The following is a 22,672-nucleotide window of genomic DNA, read 5'->3' as shown; positions in this document are numbered from 1 at the left end:
TATGCGTCGTGTGGAAGAATTTCGAGATTTCATTGACGTTACATCGAGACACGACTATCGTGATCGATAAAATTTGCAACCAGCCTGAAAATGTATATGGAAGTTATAAGACATTTGTTGCAAAACGTATAAAAGTTCCATTGAAAATATCCAGGTTTATTCGTACAACAAATTATAGACAATCGACTGCTCAAATATTGTAAGAAATTAGTATTATACATAATAATGTATTATACAATGTATAAATACAATGAGTGTATATAAACATATATAGTCAAAATATGAATAAATATATTATTAGAAATATCATTATAAATAACATTATAATAAATGAAATATGTCTGCAAAATATATACTTGTACCTAATATCTTACAATCTCCATGTATTACATGCTCAGATTGGTTTCAAACTTCATCGATAAAATCAATATGATCATAATGTATGTGTTGATAATTGTGCATCTTAATCACCGAAATAAATGTATAGGAACATTTAGATTACACTTAGAATTGATATAAAAATAGTTTCAGGTTTATTTGATACGCGATTGACAAGATATTCGTCGATACACATTGCACGCGTCTCAGCACTCTCTTTGTCTCACCAACTTCCTTACCTACGGAACAGTTGCATTCTTCTGACTTACGAGACGCTGCGCATGCACATACTCCGACGCACTCATACTCATATATGCGTGTCACTACTACGCGGCTGATCTAGTGTAGCACACAAAATTACACATATCTCAATAGTATGTAATAATAAAGGCCATAACTGTTCGAATTCTTTCGTAAATTATTATGTACAGATAATGTACGAGGACTAGAGACAGAAAACACGATCAGTCGTAATTTCTATCGCAGTCGTTTCACGCATCTCTGTCACTCGAAACTCATCCTTATTGGCTTGGCAACTAAGTGATTGCGGATTTTGTCATTAGGTGGTATTGGTAGTTGCCAATATTTGCTATCAATAAAAAAGTCATACGAAATTCTCCTTCTCGCAATATGAGGTACACTGTCGTCTTACTTATCCGAGACCAGTTTAACCGAAGCTTCGTATTATCCGAGGTGCTTCGAGCTTTATCATAACAGCATCCTTTTTCCAAAAATTTGTCCTAAAGGAAATGTAAGGAGTCAGATATTATTTATTAAGATAGTTAATCAAACTTTCAGTAGATTAAACAGTTAATGAAACTGAAATACATGTGTAGTGTATCACATTACCAAAATTGTTTTTACACTGTGTTTTATTCGGAACATCGAGCATCTTCATTGCAGCAACAATTAATTGGGTCCCAGTTATGTTAAATTTCATACCATTTATTGTCACTATTATTATTTATTTGAAAAGAAGAAAACAATTTACAGTAACATAAATGAAGAAACAATTGCAATAGGCAAGAATAACACGTGACAAGTGTTATGGAGGTATCAGCAGATTACGTGCACTGCGTTTCTAGCATTTTTCTGAAATACCATAAATGATAATAAATACTAGCGTGTTTGCAAACGCGATTAATGCAACCACTGGAAGCGTAATTGGTTCCGTGTAAGGATGCGTGGAAAATTGGGAAACTCCCAAAAGCCCGAAATGGAAGCAGTAGGCTTAACAAGCTGAAGAACCTCTGGCCGGTCAATGGCAATGGTTTGCAATTTTGTACGCTAATATGGCACCAGCTATGAATCAACGCTGGCCCAAGGTGAATAATCCTTGGGATGTTAGCAACGTGTCGCAATTACGTGGCAAGAGATGGGAACGAGCTATGCAGTTTTGCGGCAAAGGGGGCGTAGAAAACTACGTTAAATTCACTCAATGCAGACGACACGCGTTACATGGAAAGCACCGCGGATGGGAGAGCAGCGTTCCAGGCGCGCCAGAGCCGCAGCGCTGTAAAGAATTTTCAGAGTTGACGCGTTCCTAAAGATCGAATACTCAAAGATACTTTTACATTCAGCGGTACGCACTGTCGAGTGTCTGCAAAAATTTGACAACAAAAAAAAAAAAAAAAAAATAAAAATATTCGCGACGATGCTTTTTCCTGCCACTGTACGTCAGCCAAACGGAACCCTTTCACGGCGTCTCTCGCCTTCCACGATTAGAATATCGGCTGCCTTAATTCACCGTATTCCGGCATTTTCAAATATCGCGAGGCTCTTAATTCAGCGTCTCTGGAGCCGCGGCTCCTACGATATAATCCGGAGGCGAGGCTCGCGTCCCTTGCCATTGCCAGAGGCCGACTTTATTTCCAATCGTTGCCGAGGCGAAGGAAGGCTACGGTAATATCATCGGCACTCCGTTCGAGCACGTCATATCGCTTTCTCGGCGAGGTTTATTTGAATTCACGCACGCCCCGACGGTTTATTCGCACGAGCGGCGCCCGCTTATCCCTATTTCTGCAGTTTTCATCTCGCGGAAATGCAATCTTCGGAGTCACGTCTCGCGTTATTCGATCTGCCCTGCACCGGGGAAAAACGAAGTCGAGGCACGAAATGCGCCGCCTTTGTGGAGCGGACCGTGTCGCGCCAGTATTTGGCTCTCTCTCTCTCTCTCTCTTTCTCTATTCTTCTGTTTGAGACGATCCGAGGATCGAAATCGCGAGAACCGGGCCATCTCTGATCTCTGCCGTGAATCCCAGCGATACATTGTTCCGAAATTTCGACTTACTTGGCCGTTGCACGGCATCGCGGAGCACACGCGATAACGTTACGCTCGGAGAAGCTGCCGCGATACGATACGACTCGATAGCTTCTGATAAAGAGGCTTTTCAGTTCGATCGCCTTTGCGAAGTGAAATTTCCCATAGAGGAAGATAGACGATCGTGAGATTTTTCAATTCATGGCACAAGCGCAAAGGATGTTGCACAGTATACAGGACGTGCCAAAAAGTCGAGCCACGACCGGTCAGCTGGTGATTCTACGTGGGAAAATAAGCGGAGAAGGAAATTCATTATGTATGATTTATTGCATTTATTATTATATTATTATTATTATTAAGTTTGTATTGGGTTGGCAACTAAGTAATTGCGGATTTTGTCATTAGATGACATTGATAAAATCCGCAATCACTTAATTGCCAACATCACTTTGTATAATATACATTGTGCAAGTACATTGTACTGTACAATATATGTCATACAATTCATTGTAAATTATCAATTATAGTATAATGCTAAACATTTTGTTATTTGTTATTGTACTTTGTTACTTGTATAATGTATACTACACAAAGCAATAATATATAATATACTATGTATTATATATATCATGTTGTATAATATATATTGTGCAAGTACATTGTACTGTACAATACATGTTATACAATTTATTGCAAATTGCTAAATATTGTATAATGCTGAACAGTTTGTTCCTAGTTATTTTACTTTGTTACTTGTATAATGTATACTATACAAAGTAATAATATATAATATAATAGGTATTATACATATCACTTTGTATAATATACATTATGCAAGTACATTGTACTGTACAATACATGTTATACAATTTATTGTAAATTGCTAAATATTGTATATGCTGAACAGTTTGTTCCTAGTTATTCTAGTTTGTTACTTGTATAATGTATACTATACAAAGCAATAATATATAATATACTATGTATTGTATATATCATGTTGTATAATATATATTGTGCAAGTACATTGTACTGTACAATACATGTTATACAATTTATTGTAAATTGCTAAATATTGTATATGCTGAACAGTTTGTTCCTAGTTATTCTACTTTGTTACTTGTATAATGTATACTATACAAAGTAATAATATATAATATAATAGGTATTATACATATCACTTTGTATAATATACATTATGCAAGTACATTGTACTGTACAATACATGTTATACAATTTATTGTAAATTGCTAAATATTGTATATGCTGAACAGTTTGTTCCTAGTTATTCTACTTTGTTACTTGTATAATGTATACTATACGAAGTAATAATATAAAATATAATAGGTATTATACATATCACTTTGTATAATATATATTATATAAATACATTGTACTGTATAATCCATGTTATGAAATTTATTGTGCATTGTATAATATTATTCGTATATATATGTATATATATGTGTGTGCGTCAAACCGTAGAGAAATGTCCTTTTATATATATACACAATGTTCACTTGTACAATGCACAGTCATTAGATGGTATTGACAAAATCACTTAGTTGCCAACCCAATAGATAGTAGTATATATTAGTTAGTATTACAGTATTAGTATTATCATTATAATTATTATTAAGGAATAGATCGCGCGTTTCATCAATTAGGCTACACTTTGGCTACGAAAACGTGGGCCTGACGCGACTCGATAAATTTTCATACTCGATTTTCTCGAAAACTTAGCCAACAACGAAACAATTTTATGCTATATATTTTTCTTGTTTTTCCACAAGGAATCACGCCGTGGTCGCTTTTACGCGCAATTCAGCTGCATTCTGTATAATTGCATATAATTAAAATATTGTAATTACAGTACAGATAATATAAATACGATAAACGCAAACAGGTAGGATAATAAATGCAGTATGGAAATATTTTTCGTAGTCACTGTACCAAAGATGGGAATTTTTGAATTACTGTGTCAGCTCTAACCATGTGTTGTTAATGATGTAATCAGTAAAGTTATAATCGAGCAGTTATCGTCACCGTTCTATTCCGTGAAATCCATCAAATCAACGTTTACCAGTAATGTTTAGTATTCCAACATTATTCTGCCTTGTGTTTTATCGCGTAATCTGTAGTATAGTTTCTACTTGAATCGATATTTCTTACGACTGAATAGACTTTTTTTTCTTGTAGACGTCAGCAAGGTATTGATGTTCCGTAACTAAGAAATTATTGAAATAAGCGGAACCAGCGGTGCAAAACAACGGCCCACGCAAAACTCCAGATGAAATCATCGATATTTGCTTTGTAAACGCTAACGATCACGCAAACATCTTGCAATAAACTGAGAAATGAAACGTGTCCCGCAACGTGATAGCAATTCTACGATAAAAAAAGAGTTACGAAACCAAAACGCAGAGCATCGTACAATAATATTATCTGCCGCGTAGATTCCTTTCGAGCAAAGATAACGTATAACGATTTGTTTATTTTTCCTATACATGGTATTTCGTAGAGTTTACTGTACCGTGAAAATCAAGTACAGGCGAAAAAGTTGCAACGTTTTATCGTAGAAAATCGATAGAACAGAAAAAAGAAAACTCCCGCTCCGACAAACGGCCTTTATAGTTCTTCGATCATGCTTCAGATGGCGGTACGCGATGATGTCCGACCAAAATCGTTCTCGTTCTACTTCGGTCTGATTATGCGCTCGCCCATGCCGTTTATCACTTAGAAGTCGTTCTTTCCCTATAATATTTTTCTGATCGACTGTGCAAGTATGCGCTTGGCCGTAGAATCGCGCGCGATATTGGAAAATCATTTGTAGACATAGCGCGGGATATCGAGCTCGTAAACTGTATAAACGTGAAATAGCAACTCTTCGAACAGTTCAAACTGTTTAAGGATGGAGCAACGTGGATATCTTCAACTTCATATTCTTCATATTCTTCGAGTTACAGTGATTACGCGATTAATTAAACGAACCAAAGTTTACTTGTTTTTGGTTACGTAGTGGAAAAATATTGGAGGAAAGAGCGATGGTATGGCTTTTTCCTAATTTTATGTTTTTCCTTAAAATTCAATTAATAATTTAAAGGTGTTGGTAAACTAACCAGGTTGTCCGCGATGACAGTGAGAGTAAAAAAGAGCGGTTTAATTGAAGTTGTCTTGTTTTATGAAAATAAATCTAAAATATTTCATTTCCATATCCGATCGGGTAAAAATAACCATTGGAATTTGTACAAAAGTGAGGGTAATGTGGCTTCCTAACAAAAATTACGAAAAATCATGTTCTGGTAACATTTTCAGACCGAAAACATTGGACCATTGTGAGACATTCTTTTCTTTTTTTCTTTCGTCAATGTTCCTACTTGTTTCTATATATATTTACATCTTTGTGTCATTTGTTTATTACTATAGCATGGGGATTTCGATAATATTAGCGACAATGACTAGGTAGGTTTTTAATGTTTTAATTAGTATTATGAGAAATGAGTGCGTGTGTGTAGTCTGTGGCAGCAAAATTTATTCAACATGTTGAAAATCAATTTCTTTATACGTGCACGGTAATATAAACGGAAGGAAGACATGGCAAATTTTTGTTGTGACAAGTATACTCGTCATGAAGAAATAACGATATTTGGCGTTGTGACGAGTATACTCGTCATGAAGAAATACTTCGTGCTGTTACGAGTATACTCGTCATGAATAAATAGGAATACTTCGCACTGTGACGAGTATACTCGTCATGAAGAAATAACAATACTTCGCACTGCGACGAGTATACTCGTCATAAAGAAATGGCGATATTTGGCGTTGTGACGAGTATACTCGTCATGAAGAAATAACAATACTTCGTGCTGTGACGAGTATACTCGTCATCGCTTACGTTTTACGACATATGTTAGGTACACACTTTTCGAAAAGGTCGCAGCAGCTAACTGGTCAAAATAATTGAAAACCTGCTTCTTACATTCCTTGCATTTGTATGTTTCCCTTTTTTCGCTATTTCCAGGTGAATCTTTATCGCGGTACAGTAGCGTCGCACTGAATTTGAATCGAGTTCAAAATTCCAAAATTGAGCAATTCGACGCCACATTTTCATGATCCTCGACGACTCAACGATACCAGTTAAGAAGTTAAAATAGCAGAACAGCAGCCACAAGGGACAAACAAAGACGAGATTCATTGATTCATTTACCGGGCCGCTTTATTTCTCGCGTCCACCGACTTCGTGTCTTTCGGTACGCGAGCGTGAAATAAGTCGCCAGCGAGAAGAATAACATGAAGCGGGAAGGATCGGTTGGAAATTAGAAGGCGATCACTGTGACGAACGATTTCTACGTGCGTTCTGCTGCAGTACGACACGCGGCGTGCCTGATGATTCGAGCGGATCGGGTATTAGAATTTCCATTAAACGGTTCGACGCGCCATCGCAAAGTCGTCTGAGCTGAGACGTAAAGCAACCGGTTCCGGCGCTTGCATGAACATTCGAATGTACCGTCGCGTCAAACAGAGAAACGCGCGCCTTTAGAGAAAAGGAGCGCGCAAGTAGTGAAATACGTGCGAAATAAATAACACGGGCGAACCTCCGTCCGTTTCCACACGAGCCCGGCTACTCCCGTTCCCGAGCGACGATAAGATCCTCGCCGGACACGATAATTAAAATCGAGGGTACGAGTTCGTCCGACTTTCGATCCCCGATGCGGACGAATGAACGCTTTCGGTCGGTATAATTCACGTTGCCGCGAACGTGAAAGATAAGACCGGCGGAACAGGAAAATAGAAAAGAGAGAAAGAGAGAGAGGACGATATACTAGAACAAGGAGGACCAGATACGAAGAGGATGGTTCCACGGTCACGGGGTGGCGTTGCGTCACGCGTTCCTATTTTTACAGCATCCGCCGTCCTCTGTACGTTGCCTCAAAGCATCGGCTGTTTCGCGAACGAGACGCGACTCGAAATCCGGTGCACTTAAGCTCGCAGCTTTAAGGTTGGTTCTCACGCGAGCTGGAACGCAGCTGTTTCCCGTTTCAAGGCTTCAGAGAGAGAGAGAGACACACACAGCCACACGACCAAGGACAAGCTTTTTGTAGCTTTTCACTTCCCGAACGGAATTCCATGAATTCTATCCTCCTCCTCAGCTTTCGTCACGAATTCCTCGTCCGATGCGTAAGACAACGAGAGCCCCTAAGTTATGAAGCTATCTATCATTTGGCCGCGTTCTCCTCTCAATTTGAAATGAATTTTATGGTTGCACGAGGTTAAACGAATCTAATTGTTCGACTAGGATTATTTTTGAAATTTCACGCGGTAATGGGTTGAAGCTGCTGAAATCAACGAAACGCAATTTCAACATTGTCAGCGTACGTAGAACATGAAACTTGTAATTTCTCAAATTCTTGTAGCGGTCGATACGAAACTTGAACTTTGCCATTCTGTGTCTTTAAACGATATGTAATTTTAAACGTAATACAGCATTATCACCTGCAACTTTTGGAAAAGCGCCCTAAAAGTACAATTTGAATTTATCTGCAAGATTATAGCGTAACGTGGATCATTTATTCGCAACGCTTGATTAATTTTTCTTCTGATTTCGTAATACGAAATCCGAGCGAAGGACTTGAATGATTTTAAGTTCTTCGAAGCTATTACAAATAGAATGTATAGCAATAGGAATAGCAATAGCAATATGACAATGATAATATCACAATGACATTATAACAATGACATTATGACAATGACATTATGACAATGACATTATGACAATGACATTGACAATGACAATATCACAATGACAATATCACAATGACAATATCACAATGACAATATCACAATGACAATATCACAATGACAATATCACAATGACAATATCACAATGACAATATCACAATGACAATATCACAATGACAATATCACAATGACAATATCACAATGACAATGACAATATCACAATGACAATATCACAATGACAATGACAATGACAATGACAATAACAATAACAGTAACAATAATGATGATGATGATGGTAACAATAATGATGATTATAATCATAATAATAACAAAAATAATGATGATGATGATGATGATGATGATGATGATAATAATTGATTGATTGATTGGTTGATTGCCTAGTAGAATACTTTTATAAAATTTTGATGTACAGTCGTTTTTGGAAAAATTTGATAAAGTGTACGTATTGATGTAGCATGAAAATGTAAAGATAATCTTGATTGATTGTAAGATATTAAATCGTGAAAGTTATTTCGGGAAATCGCGTTCGTAGGGCAATCGATCATTCTTCTCGATAGACGTGTCTCAGAGTCGTGTTAACGTTTCGAGGCCAGCCCAGAAAAACGCACAGAAAAATGAAATTTTACTGCTATCTCGAAAGGGGTGATCGGAGATATCGATTGTAAATAATAGAAAATGCTAGGTCGATGAATTATCCCTGTCAAGGGAACAGAAGCGCTATCGTTTCAAAAGAAATTGCCAGATGAAGAAAGAACTTTCTCTCTGAATGCTTCCACGTACAATATTTTTAATTTTTATTTAACCATTGAAAATAAATACAAATATCCCTCGCCCCGGTTTAAGAATTGGAGAATTTGGACAAATACGTACAGAGGAAGGAAAAATAATGGAAATTTTGTGACCGTCTCGGATTTGCGGGATTTTTTAACATTGGAATTTTTAATCCACTTTTTCCGCAGAATTTTCCCGGAATTAGCAACTGCAAGCTTTTCTGACAAAAGAGATCGATGGTTCTTTCTGTACAACTAATATAAATAATAGCACCATGCGGTAAGCTTTAGATTAATTATCGATTGTTTTAATAAACCTATTTCTCTCATTTACGATGGAACAGTATGCTTGGGTGTCTTTGTTATCTCTAATAGCCCAACCACCGCGTGGTTGCGTGTTAATTTTTTGTTTTTAATTTTGTTGTTAATTTTTTGTTTTGTAGGGAATGCTGTAAGTACTAAAAAAACAAGTTTTTCAGGGGCAGCAAAAGAAGCTTGTGCGTTAATCTCGTCCAAGTTGATGAAAAAGAAAAATGTGTGGCATTCGCAATTTGCAAAGAAAAAGAAGAATCGCAAAGGAGGATTCAGCTGTTAAGTGGACCAATTCGTCCCATGTTCCATTCATTTAGACTTAGACAGACGTCATAGAGACAGAAGCCAAGAAACAATTAACTAATTGTTCATTAACGCTAATATTTCTTCCTACAGAGGCAACGTTGTGACGCCATCTTCTAGCGTTATCAATAACAATCTACGGGCATAAAATTCCAGTTAAATTCTTTGCAACAGTATTCTCATCGATACAACATAGAACATTCTACAACAAAAAGTCAAAATTCTTCGATTTTGCCAGTCGCAGCGTTCTCCAATTTCGCGGCGTCAAATTCTCGGCGGAAAAAAAGTGACAAGACTCATAAGGCGACGTGATATTTCACGTTAATTACTCTTTCGTTACTTCATTGACAAAACATAGCCGCATGAACGGCGGTACTATAGCGTTCATTGGGTCATTTGCCAACTTCTGGATTCGCCGCGATTTAATTGAGAAGTTAGCTCTTTGCAGAGTCAGTCATCGCCTCGTCAATTTTAATGGAAGCTCCGTCCTCGTGACAAATTGCGTAGCTGCAAGTTTTACGTTCGGCTGTTGCAGAATCGAGGCGATTAATAAACGAAACGACGTCAGTTGCTGTCGGCGAGACGAGAGCTGAAAGTGAAAAGTTGAGGAACAAGTTTCCTTTTCCTCTTTCCTTCCTCTCTTTCTTTTCTCCGCTTCGTCTCCTCGCCGATTCCATTTTTTCATTGTTAGTCCGCCCGCTTTTATCAATTTGCTCCGTCGTGTCGCGCTATTCTTCCGCGAAAACCGCCCCCCCTCCTCCCACAACTTCCTCGCAATTTCGTTTTGTCAATCTTATTTCTTCGACTTTCCTCGATTACAGAAATCCTCTCGTTCTGTTCTTCGACACTCAATTGGCAAACTCTGATGGCTCGTCGAAATTGAAATTTCCATTGAAAATTGAAAATTGTTTCCAGATTAAAGTAACACTTTGAGGACGATACCAACTGGCCAGCGTACAGCTTCAATTGACGCGTATTTTTCGAATGACCGAAAGATCGAAGATTCCAAAGTTCGTTCCTCCTACTTACATTTCGATTCCATATACGTTTGTCGAGTTCTATAGTCGCCATTTTCTACCACAACCTTTCTTCGCCTTTCACGCGACTCGAATATTCCTCTCCCTCCCCCCCCCCCAGAACCTCCCGGGTTTTTCGGCGAAAAACGTTTCAATGGAATTTTTTAGGTCCGCCAAGTTTCTCAAAAATGGGAATGAACTTTCGGAGCATCATTTAACATGTGTAATATCGTATCAGAAATTATTTATTTAGATACTTCTAGTAGTTTTCTAGCGTGAGAACAATTTTCCCGATGGTCAGGTACTAAGAAAAATTTCTCAAATTAATAAAATGTTTAAAAATTGGAACGAACTTTCCGAGCAGCATTTAACATGTGCAATATCGTATTACAAATCATTTATTTAGATTAGAAATTGTATTTAAAGATACTGCCAGTTTTCTAGCGTGAGAACAATTTTCCCGATGGTCAGGTACTAAGAAAAACTTCTCAAATTAATAAAATGTTTAAAAATTGGAACGAACTTTCGGAGCATCATTTAACATGTGTAATATCGTATCAGAAATTATTTATTGAGATACTTCTAGTAGTTTTCTAGCGTGAGAACAATTTTCCTGATGGTCAGGTACTAAGAAAAACTTCTCAATTTACTAAATTGCTTAAAAATCGGAACGAACTTTCCGAGCAGCATTTAACATGTGTAATATCGTATTACAAATCATTTATTTAGATTAGAAATTGTATTTAAAGATACTGCCAGTTTTCTAGCGTGAGAACAATTTTCCCGATGGTCAGGTACTAAGAAAAACTTCTCAATTTACTAAATTGCTCAAAAATCGGAACGAACTTTCCGAGCATCATTTAACATGTGTAATATCGTATCAGAAATTATTTATTGAGATACTTCTAGAAGTTTTCTAGCGTGAGAACAATTTTCCTGATGGTCAGGTACTAAGAAAAACTTCCCAATTTATTAAATTGCTTAAAAATCGGAACGAACTTTCCGAGCAGCATTTAACATATGTAATATTTTATTACAGATCATTTATTTAGATTAAAAATTGTATTTATAAATATAATACAGTACCTATAGGTACTTCTAGCAATTTTCTAACGTGAGAACAATTTTCCCGATGGTCAGGTACTAAGAAAAGCTTCCCAATTTATTAAATTGCTCAAAAATCGGAACGAACTTTCCGAGCATCGGATATTATATTTGATATACTAACAACGGTTTCGTATTGTTCACGCACGTAACCTAAAAACATGCTCGTAACATCTTGTTTGTGGCATTCGTTGCTTTCTTCACTATTTCATTTAACAGTTTCATTTAATATTTTCATGGGATACCGCATCGAGTACGTAAGACGCGAATTTGCCAACAGTTAAACAATTGTTACGCTTGCGCACAGTGTTAAGAATTGTCGAATAGTATTACACAGTGTCGTGAATAATTACAAACTCAACGTTGTTTTCTGGCCTTTCGTCGCGTTAAAACAAAGCTTATATAATTATAAAAATTATAATACAAAACAAAACCAAAGCTGCCGCCAAATATCATAGTTCTTGACGTATTCGAGACTCGCGTACTATCCACGTTGCAAAACATGTTGCAAATAATCAATTCATGTAATCTATTAGTAACCAGCATAAATTCAAAGTTCAAACGCAGAAAACCGAGTTTCAAGGAAAACCCAGTGTCCTTAGGTTCACTAAGAACCGGAAGCGCGCCATTGCAAGCCAAAAACCTACGTTCTAATCAAACCACGAAATACCTGTAACTTAAATTAACTCTGTTCGCAATCAAAGACAAGTAGAACAATCACTGTTCTACAATATTTCGACGTATGGTATAATAATCGTATAACAAATTCGCTAACAACAGACATACGACGTTTAACTGACTGGCAACTAAGTGACTGCGGATTTTGTCAATGCCATCTAGTGACAAAAAATGAAGGAAATTTCTCTTTCTAACGACTCGTGAAATTGCAAAAATCGACTACAAGGCACAGAGAGGCGAAATACTCACATGACCATAGGCGAAATTTCCATTGTTAGAGGCGACCGTTAAAAATTCGTTTCCCACTAGTGCATCTCGTAAATTTCTCATCGACCTTGTCCTTGCCTCGCTCTTTCTCCTTCAGCATTTCCCTCCCACTCTCCGCGACAGCGGATAACTTCCGTGCAGGCTTTTTCCACGAAACTTTCCTCCCCTCCATCCTTTTATTTCAATCCTCCTTTTTCCCTCTCTTTTTCTCTTCCTTTCTCCTCCTTTTTTATTTCGTGCGCTTCGTCCTCCGCACATTTTATCTTCTCGCCCCTTGAACTCCTTCCACAACCTTCGCCCTCCTTTTTTCCCTCCTTCCGTCTGACTTTTTATTCTTGTCGTCGACGAGCGCCCCGGTCCGGGATTCTCCTCTTTTCCACGACATTTTTCGACGAGGAGGTGCCGAGGGACGAGGGGCGGGCCCGTCTTAATCAGATCCGAAGCGCGCAGGGAAAATAATTAATGCGAATAAGATTACGAGACGAGATCTCTCCTCAGATAAACTTTCTAATTATCTAACGTCGTTTCGGGGCCAGACTCGGCGTTCCTTACTTCCACATGCATATCGCGATTTCGCATCTCGCGTTTCCAACGCGGTTCCAAGCGTCAGACCGATCATCCCACTCTGATGAAGTACCGGTAAAAGGCGATGATAGCGATTTTCTATCGAAAACTCGTCCCTCTCGCTACTTGCTTCTTCCACTTTTCTGTCCGCTCTTCTCTTTCGGAACGCGATATTTTCTGCAAGTCCCCCGCGACCGTTTTATTCCCACGTTATTGAATTTTTTTTCCTCTTCTGACGCAGCCAGCTGGTATTCGAGGTGTAAGAAGGAAGAAGTTAGCCTTTTTATCTGAAAGTCGTTTTGTTCGAAATTTGTACTTTCTTCGGCTTCTTATCTTGTAATTCACTTTTATTCTTTTGATTATTTAATTTTAGTCGAAATTGGGAATCTCAGTTGTTACGATTGTTCGCGAAGGGACGCGATCGTCATTCGTCAGTCGTTGCCCTGTTTCCATTAGGATAACAGGAGGATTTTATTTCTCCAAACCTCCCGATACATTCAGCTTGAATCCTGAAATGATACTGATTGCCCTTCGATTTTGTCCTTTGCCTTCTCTTGGAGACGACCCCCACCAAGCTCGGGTCTCGCAACCGTTCGCGCCTATGATCACGTTGCCACCTTTTTTGTGTAGGTAAAATAACGGACCGAAGGCGATTCGATGTTTTCTAGAACTCGCTGCTTGACCACAACTATGCGCTTATCGCTGCTTTGTGTATATCTTGCTGGTCATGTAATACGATCTGTCTGCGACACTGTAATACCAAGAGAGACGGTTAGGAACACGGCCTATAGCAGTCTCGGCGCGTAACATCAATGTTGTTCCTCTGTCTTTAGTTAGGTTTGACGACGAAATTCTCTGAAGAGACGCTTTTTATTTTTAATAAATTCTCCGTATTCGATGCAGTTGATTGTAAGTTGCATTTGTTCTGTTGGAAAATCGTCGACGTTGTGGAATTTTCTTGCCAGGTATTCCAGACTATCGTTTTATATTTCCTTCGTCGTACGAGGTAGACGAGGTTAGATGATCTTCACTCTGACGACTATGGGACACCTGCAGTTGCGTTTGGTAAAGCAGAGGATGAAAAGTTAGAAAATCCATGGATAAGAAGATAAACGAGGAGAAATAATTTCATTAACAAGGTAATAAAAGTGGTTTTCATTAAAGATATTTTGAAAATACTCGTAGCATTAACAAACGTCATATGATATCGAGGAAATTGTTGTGTCTGGCACTTGGATGGCTATCGGGGATTTTTAATTTTCCTCGTTCCAATTAAACATTTTCCCATTACTTTCGTTCATTAAAACCGGAAAGTTGAACGCAACGAATTTCGCTCGATGCGCGTGTCATTTTTACACGCGACTACGTTCCAATTATTTTTCCTTCTTTTTTATCCTCTCTCCTTTCGTGTTTTTCTTCGTCGGTGGTTGCTTGCACCGATGACAGATTCGCCAATAACACGTTTCAGTGCCAGTATATCGAACAAACATTTTTAATTAGTCGCCGAGCAACGGCCACTGACAGTTGTCTCGTGCAAGAACTTTGTTCAATTTCGTTCATCCTTGTACATGATAAAAGGCAAACGTGCGCGGTTATCAAATTCGTCATAGATTTTTCGTCACGAAATTTCTACTTGAAACCGATTACACGTCCCTCAAATGCTGCCACGTTTCACAAGTTATTTATTTTTAACAACTATACATATATATAGATATATTTATAATACATCCAGTACGAATGTTTTAATTTAAATTGCTGGATTTGTAAAAATGAAAAATTTGCATTTAAATTGAAACTAAAGTAGGTATGTAATAATAAAGTTGCATTAAGCTCAACTCTTTCATTCGCCAGACCACGTCGATTTAGATAATTCAATTTGTTGTAGAACGTTGAGTATGTTGAAAATTGTTAGATATTTTTTTATGACTCATATACCGTCTTCTTTTGTTTCAACAGGGAAGTTGCAAAATTTTGAGGAAGTAACTTTTGTGAGTTTTCGTCAAAAATTGAATATTAACGGGAATAACAATTTTGTCAAGAAGAAATTTATATAAAACGTCCCTTTCACTTTGGATTCCAACAACGGAAAAAAATAATAATTAATGTGCACGATTACACATTTATATCTGTTCTTTCATGAAGAAAAGAAATCATCTCGTTCAAATTACCAATCTCTTCGTTATTTTCCTTTTCAAAGATCTACTGAAAATAAACTACATTAATTTTACATTTGCCCAACGTAAGATAATTAAAATTGATCTGTCCTTATTATAGAATCGATCAGATCCGTTCAATCGAATCAGATATTATTGATCAGTCCATGTCCAATTTTAATTGCCTGCACGAAGCACAGCCTAATTAACGCTGCTACATTTGGTATTGAAACTATCAGTGGATCTTTTGTATTCTAAATAAAAATTAATGATATCAATGAAGTTTCTGTACTTCGCCTTCATTTATTTATTTTTAATTTTCTGTCTATCCACTTATCTTTTTCCTCATTTATTATTTAAAACTGAAGATATCAATGAATTTTTTGTATAATTTCTTATTTACATATTTCTCTTTCTCTATCTATCTATCTATTTTTATGTTGTTTACAGTTCTCATTTAGAATTAAAATTATCAATGGACTTTTCGTATTCTAAATAAGAATTGAAATTATCAATGAATATCCTGTATTTCTTCCTTATCTACATATTTGTGTTCCTCTATCTATCTATCTATATTTATGATATTTATAATTCCTATTTAGAATTGAAATTATCAATGAATTTTTTGTATTCTAAATAAGAATTGAAATTATCAATGAATATTCTGTATTTCTTTTTTGTTTGCTTACTTTCCTATCTCTATATATCTATCCATGTTTATGTTATTTATAATTCCTATTTAGAATTGAAATTATCAATGAATATTCTGTATTTCCTTTTTGTTTGCTTACTTTCCTATCTCTATCTACCTATCCATTTTTATGTTGTTTATAATTCTCATTTAGAATTGAAACTATCAATGAATTTTTTGTATTCTAAATAAGAATTGAAATTATCAATGAATATTCTGTATTTCTTTTTTGTTTACTTACTTTCCTATCTCTATCTATTTATGTTCATATTATTTATAATTCTCATTTAGAATTGAAATTATCAATGAATATTCTGTATTTCTTTTTTGTTCAATTGTTTTCCTATCTCTATCTATCTATCTATGTTTATGTTATCTATAATTTCCATTTAGAATTGAAATTATCAATGAATTTTTGTATTCCAAATAAGAATTGAAACTATCAATGAATATTCTGTATTTCTTTTTTGCTTGCTTACTTTCCTATCTCTATCTATCTATTTATGTTTATGTCACTTATAATTCCTATTTAGAATTGAAATTATCAATAAATTTTTGTATTCCAAATAAGAATTGAAATTATCAATGAATATTCTGTATTTCTTTTTATTTACTTATTTTTCCATCTCTATCTATCTATCTATTTTTATGTTATTTATAATTCCTATCTAGAATTTTATGTATTTCATTTTTATTTACTCATTTTTCTATCTCTATCTATCTATCTATGTTTCTCCTTATTTATAGCTGTTGTTTTGGATTGAAAATTTCTATATTTCTGAAACACAGCCAACAGAATATCTGTTTTAAAAACAAGTTACGAACACACAACATAGGGATATTATTTATACGTTCAACAGGATATTCCGGGTCTGTGCTGCATGCTTAGCCTGATGCATTTGTTTGCACCTATTTGCCGGTTTCTGCGCTATTGTTGTTCGCGACGAAGATCGATGAGGCTGCTCGCACGTGGAATAATTACGGGCTGCCGGTTTGTTGTGTCGTTGAATCCGCACAAGTCTACGAATTCTGCTTATTATTCGAGAAATTCTAGTTATTATTCGTCTACGCTCACCGTGTTTTATCGAACTCCTGGAACACACGAACCGGCAAACTCGCCAACCCGAATTTTCCATTAAATTCATCTTCCATTATTGTTTTATCCATTGCCCGGTTTGGCACAATATTTATTTTCTCAAACTCGGTTACCTTCCAAACAATTACCTGTTTCACGAAATCTCTCATCGAACTTGAAACACCACTTTTCATTCCCATCTCGTACCAAGTGTCCACAATTTATACTCAACGCCGTGTATTCCAGTTTTTTCCATTAAGATCATCGGTTTCGCCAATTCCAAGCATACGCATAGTCGAAGAATCCTACGAATAAAACTATGGCGAGTGGAGCTTTCAAAAGTCCTCAAAAATACCGTCGTGTTTTATCGCGCGATTATGCGTACTATCGCGAGCGTTTGGATCATCTTTTCTACAAAGTTGACCACTTCGACGTTAACGAGATGCCAAGCTGACGACTATTGGCTTGGCAACTAAGTGATTGCGGATTTTGCCACCGGATGGTATTGGCAAACCCCGCAATCACTTAGTTGCCAGGCCGAACTAACATTCGCAAAACCGTTGTCAATGGGATCGTATAGATTTTTATGCCCCTTTGTCACAGCGGAAAATCCACCTATAAACTAGAAAATATAAACTACGAGAATTTATACGACGTGTTTTTTGGCGCTAACGTTCGTTACTTGCGATTAGTCTGCTGTTCCAATCATTCACATAAACAGCGTATGGGACATTCCGCGTAAAATGAACGAACCGGCAATGATATCGTCGATTATATCCCCGTGGAAAGAAATTGCGGAACATAGGGAATTCATATACGTGGAAATACCGAGCGACGCTTATATTTTGTCGGTTTTCGCTTTTCGGAACAGAAAACACTGACGTGTCCCGGTTATTTATACGGCTGTACGTTCGCAGGTTTGTAAATGTGGTCCTGCTCGATGATTGCCAGCCAACTGGTGAACAATACGCGGCTGACTTTTTTTTTTGGATTCGATGCTATCCGCTATCGTGACGCTGCATCCTCTGGGAAACGATTCACTTACGAACTTGGCTCGATTAATTTCACGCAATTACATAAAATATATTTATTTCCGCTGTCGTAATAAACGCCACTGTCGGCGATTATTTGGATAGCTAGTCGTTGCTGCTTTATCGGAAATCTCCAACTTTATTCCGTTTGGTATTTCACATCGCCACACATTTATGATAAAAGCAGCGAAAACCGTTTAACTCGCAGCAAATATCGCTTTTTGTCCGAACGCTGCAATCGTTTCGATGCTTTCCACCTGCAGTGAGTATCCGGCTTAAAAAACAAGAAATTACCTAACAAACTTTTGAAATGTATTAGGTTGTCCAAAGAGTTCCTTTCGTTTCATAAGGAAATAATAGGCGCATAATGTTTAATTTATATATAAATGTTAGTTTATTGAATTATAATAATAATAGAAATAGAACGAAATGGATCATACCTAATTCAATAAAATAATATAAAACAGAAATTGTAGTTCGTCTATTATCATCTTTCCGGACAACCTCACATCTATTGGGTTGGTAACTAAGTGATTGCGGATTTCGTCGATACAACCTACTGGCAAAATCCGCAATCGCTTAGTTGCCGTAGATCTTCCCTCGATATACAGGAATATCATAATACGCAAGAGAATTGTGTATGTATTTTTGAATAATTAGATCCTGTATATTCATATATTCTGTCCCGAATGTACTATCCCCTCAGTGAAAAACATCGCGATAAGAATTCCCTTCTGAAAGAAAACAATTTCCCCTACAACCAATAACTTACGAGTTGTTTTAACACTTTACCGACCGCTAGCGGTTCAACAGCATACGCACGTCCGACCGGCAGCTCAGGCGCAAATTCTCCCTGGCGCCGGCTCTGTTTTGGCATAGACTCTTCAACACCAAGTTTTTGCAAACAAGGCAACTTATTCAAATTGATATAAAACTGTGGCAGCTTACCAAGCAATGCAACTGACGCAATCGAGCAAGGTACTTCAGTACTAAATTACAAATTACTGCTCAAATAATGAGAAAGATTGTCGGCGATAAAAAGCCAATTAATAGGCTGTCGGTCGGTAAACGTCGGCGACAAAAAGCCGACTAATAGGCTATCGGTCGGTAAACGTCGGCGATAGAAAGCCGATTAATCGGCTATCGGTCGGCAAATTGTAAACTCTCCACGTTAAGAGACTCAGCCTATGTATATATATGTATATATATAGCATAGTTTCTTCGTGCGTAAACATTTATATTTGTAAAGCTATTCTCTAATGTACTCGACCCGACGGCCAGGGTGCTCGTAAATGTCACATATCCCTGGAAACGTGAGTACCGAAACTTTTCCACTAGGCAATCGCGTAATCGACCAAACATTGGCCATTACCTGGGTCGTAAAAACGCCCTCGATATTTAACAACCAAGGACAAAGTGTGTCACGGGGAACGAGGAACGTAGACAGGATACGACACGGGGTGAAGGCAACGCGTCGGCCACGGAGACAACTGTTTCGCAAAGTAAAAATTACTTCGCCGAACGATTCGTGCAGGTACGCGCGAAGAAATGCAACTTTTAGACGAGGCAACGACACAGACGATTTCTTCGGCGAACTACTAAAGTGTCGCCAAGCTGGCAACTATTGGGTTGGCAGCTAAGCGATTGCGGGGTTTGTCAGTATCGGCTGATGACAAAATCCGCAATCACTTAGTTGCCAAGCCGATAAAAGCGATAGGGAACTGTCGACATTTGAGCCACTCGCCCAACGACCCGCATTATTCCGCTAGATAAATTCTCGTTCATCGACGATGTATTCACGGGGCGGGTAAACATCGACGAAGAAATATCCGCCATGTTTCCTTTCGTTGCAGTATCTCCCCACTCACGCGCTACTTATTCAAACGCTTTTCTTTCCTTCATTGGCCGGCCAAGACGGATCGCTGGCACTCGTGGCGCGTAATAATTCACGCGTTTTAATTTTCTCGATAAAAGAAACTGATAAATATGCGATGAAATTTTATTGCTTGTATTTTTATTGTACAGGGCGTAGGAAAAAGCCGAAGACAAATTTCGCTAGCGCGTGGCGAACACGCAAACAGACAGAAGATCCTTAGCCAGTTAGTTGTTGCGATCTGTTTGAAAATTTTGAAAAGTGTGGCTCTTATAATATAGAATTAAGTCGCGAATGAAGCGAACTCTTCATTTTTTAATTTTATTACTGACAGGGTTCGTCGTAATACAAACCACTGTCACTTCTTCGTGACAAGTATACTCGTCAGAAACAGTTAACTGGTTAATAGACATGGGCGCAAAATTCCCATTATATTTATGAAATATAGAAAAGTATCTCGTGTATCCTATTTACAATAATTCTACCACACGCGTATGAGCGTCTTGCCTCGTTAACTGTCCATGCACCTCCGAATAGCCGCAAGTTCCGTACACTGAAGGCTGCTTCGTTAAATAGACCGCTGCAAGTTTCAGGCAGCACAGAGGCTACTGCTCTATAATATTCTGCTTAAAGTAGATGAAATAGAGGAGCGGATAGAGACGACTAATACGGCGAATAATATTCTCTACACATGACAAGGATTATCGTTATGCGTGTAGTTGTGTAGCTAGAAAGATCATCGCCCTGGAGCGAAATTTGTAGACTGGGAAGAGAGATACTTTTATGGAATAAACGTCACTTACTTAACTCTGAAACTTATTAGTTCAAGAGCCATGTTCATTGTGACTCTTCCCACACTCTGTATATATAAAATATGAAAATTAAATGTATATAAAAAATATAAGAATTACATTTAGATTAATTGAAATATATACTATTACTACTACTAAATATATAATAATATGCACTACTACTAAATATATACTCTTCCCATACTCTGTATGTATAAAATATAAAAATTATATTTAGGTTAATTGAAATATATACTATTACTACTACTACTAAATATATACTCTTCCCACATTCTGTATATATAAAATATAAAAATTAAATGTATATAAAAAATATAAGAATTAAATTTAGGTTAATTGAAATATATACTATTACTACTACTAAATATATAATAATATACACTACTACTAAATATATACTCTTCCCATACTCTGTATGTATAAAATATAAAAATTAAATTTAGGTTAATTGAAATATATACTATTACTACTACTACTAAATATATATTCTTCCCACATTCTGTATATATAAAATATAAAAATTAAATGTATATAAAAAATATAAGAATTAAATTTAGGTTAATTGAAATATATACTATTACTACTACTAAATATATAATAATATACACTACTACTAAATATATACTCTTCCCACCCTCTATATATATAAAATATAAAAATTGAATGTATATAAAAAATATAACAATTAAATTTAGGTTAATTGAAATATATACTATTACTACTACTAAATATATAATAATATACACTACTACTAAATATATACTCTTCCCACCCTCTATATATATAAAATATAAAAATTGAATGTATATAAAAAATATAACAATTAAATTTAGGTTAATTGAAATATATACTATTACTACTACTACTAAATATATAATAATATATAATACTATTACTATTAAATATATACTCTTTCCAACCTCTGTATATAAAAAATATAACAATTAAATTTAGGTTAATTGAAATATATACTACTACTACTACTAAATATATAATAATATATACTATTACTACTAAATATATATCCTTCCCGCCCTCTCTATATATAAAATTTGGTAAATTTGAAGGTAAATTTGAAGATGTTTTCAACATCCGCTGATCAAATCGGAATAAAACGAGCAAATAAAAAAATATAAATAATTGTTATGAAAAAAATGTGTACAATGTGAACAACGCGACATATTGTAGGTGCACGCTTTATAAACAGTTTGCAACATTTAAACTCGTTAATTAATATCGCAGTTTACAAGAGGATTCCAATGTAAATCGAATTGCAAATCAGAAATAAATTGCTGGAAATATTTTTCTACGCAAGGACTTCATTTTCACCTACGACTGTCGAGAAAATTGAATTGAAAATTGAACGATGCTCGCATATTTAATACTTGATTTCTTCATATCAGACAGATTAATTATGCTTCTCACTAATCGCTATTTTTTATTACAAACTTTTATTTTTATTTATATTTATTCATTTTATTTTTATTACAAACTTTTTCTTGCCCGTGCAGCAAATTGTCGAAATATCTCATTTTTATTAAATTACTCAACATCGAAATCTTACGGCCAATCGCATGTTTTTAAGGATCATGACGATTTGAATATCTCATGACAGAGTTGCTTATGAA

At 36.3% G+C, this 22,672-nt stretch overlaps 1 long non-coding RNA gene across 1 annotated transcript in view; it reads right to left on the bottom strand.

Annotated features, from left to right (window-relative positions):
• Positions 1–510: 510 nt before the first annotated feature.
• LOC126926057 (uncharacterized) overlaps positions 511–22,672 on the bottom strand; it is a 114,182-nt gene continuing 92,020 nt past the window's right edge. The window contains exon 2 of the long non-coding RNA XR_007714238.1: positions 511–1,118. This is a non-coding gene — a long non-coding RNA (uncharacterized LOC126926057). The remainder of the gene's footprint in view (positions 1,119–22,672) is intronic.

This window comes from Bombus affinis, chromosome 17, assembly GCF_024516045.1.
Source record: "Bombus affinis isolate iyBomAffi1 chromosome 17, iyBomAffi1.2, whole genome shotgun sequence".
Classification (NCBI taxonomy): Eukaryota; Metazoa; Arthropoda; class Insecta; order Hymenoptera; family Apidae; genus Bombus; species Bombus affinis.
This window is presented reverse-complemented; position numbering and strand designations above follow the sequence as displayed.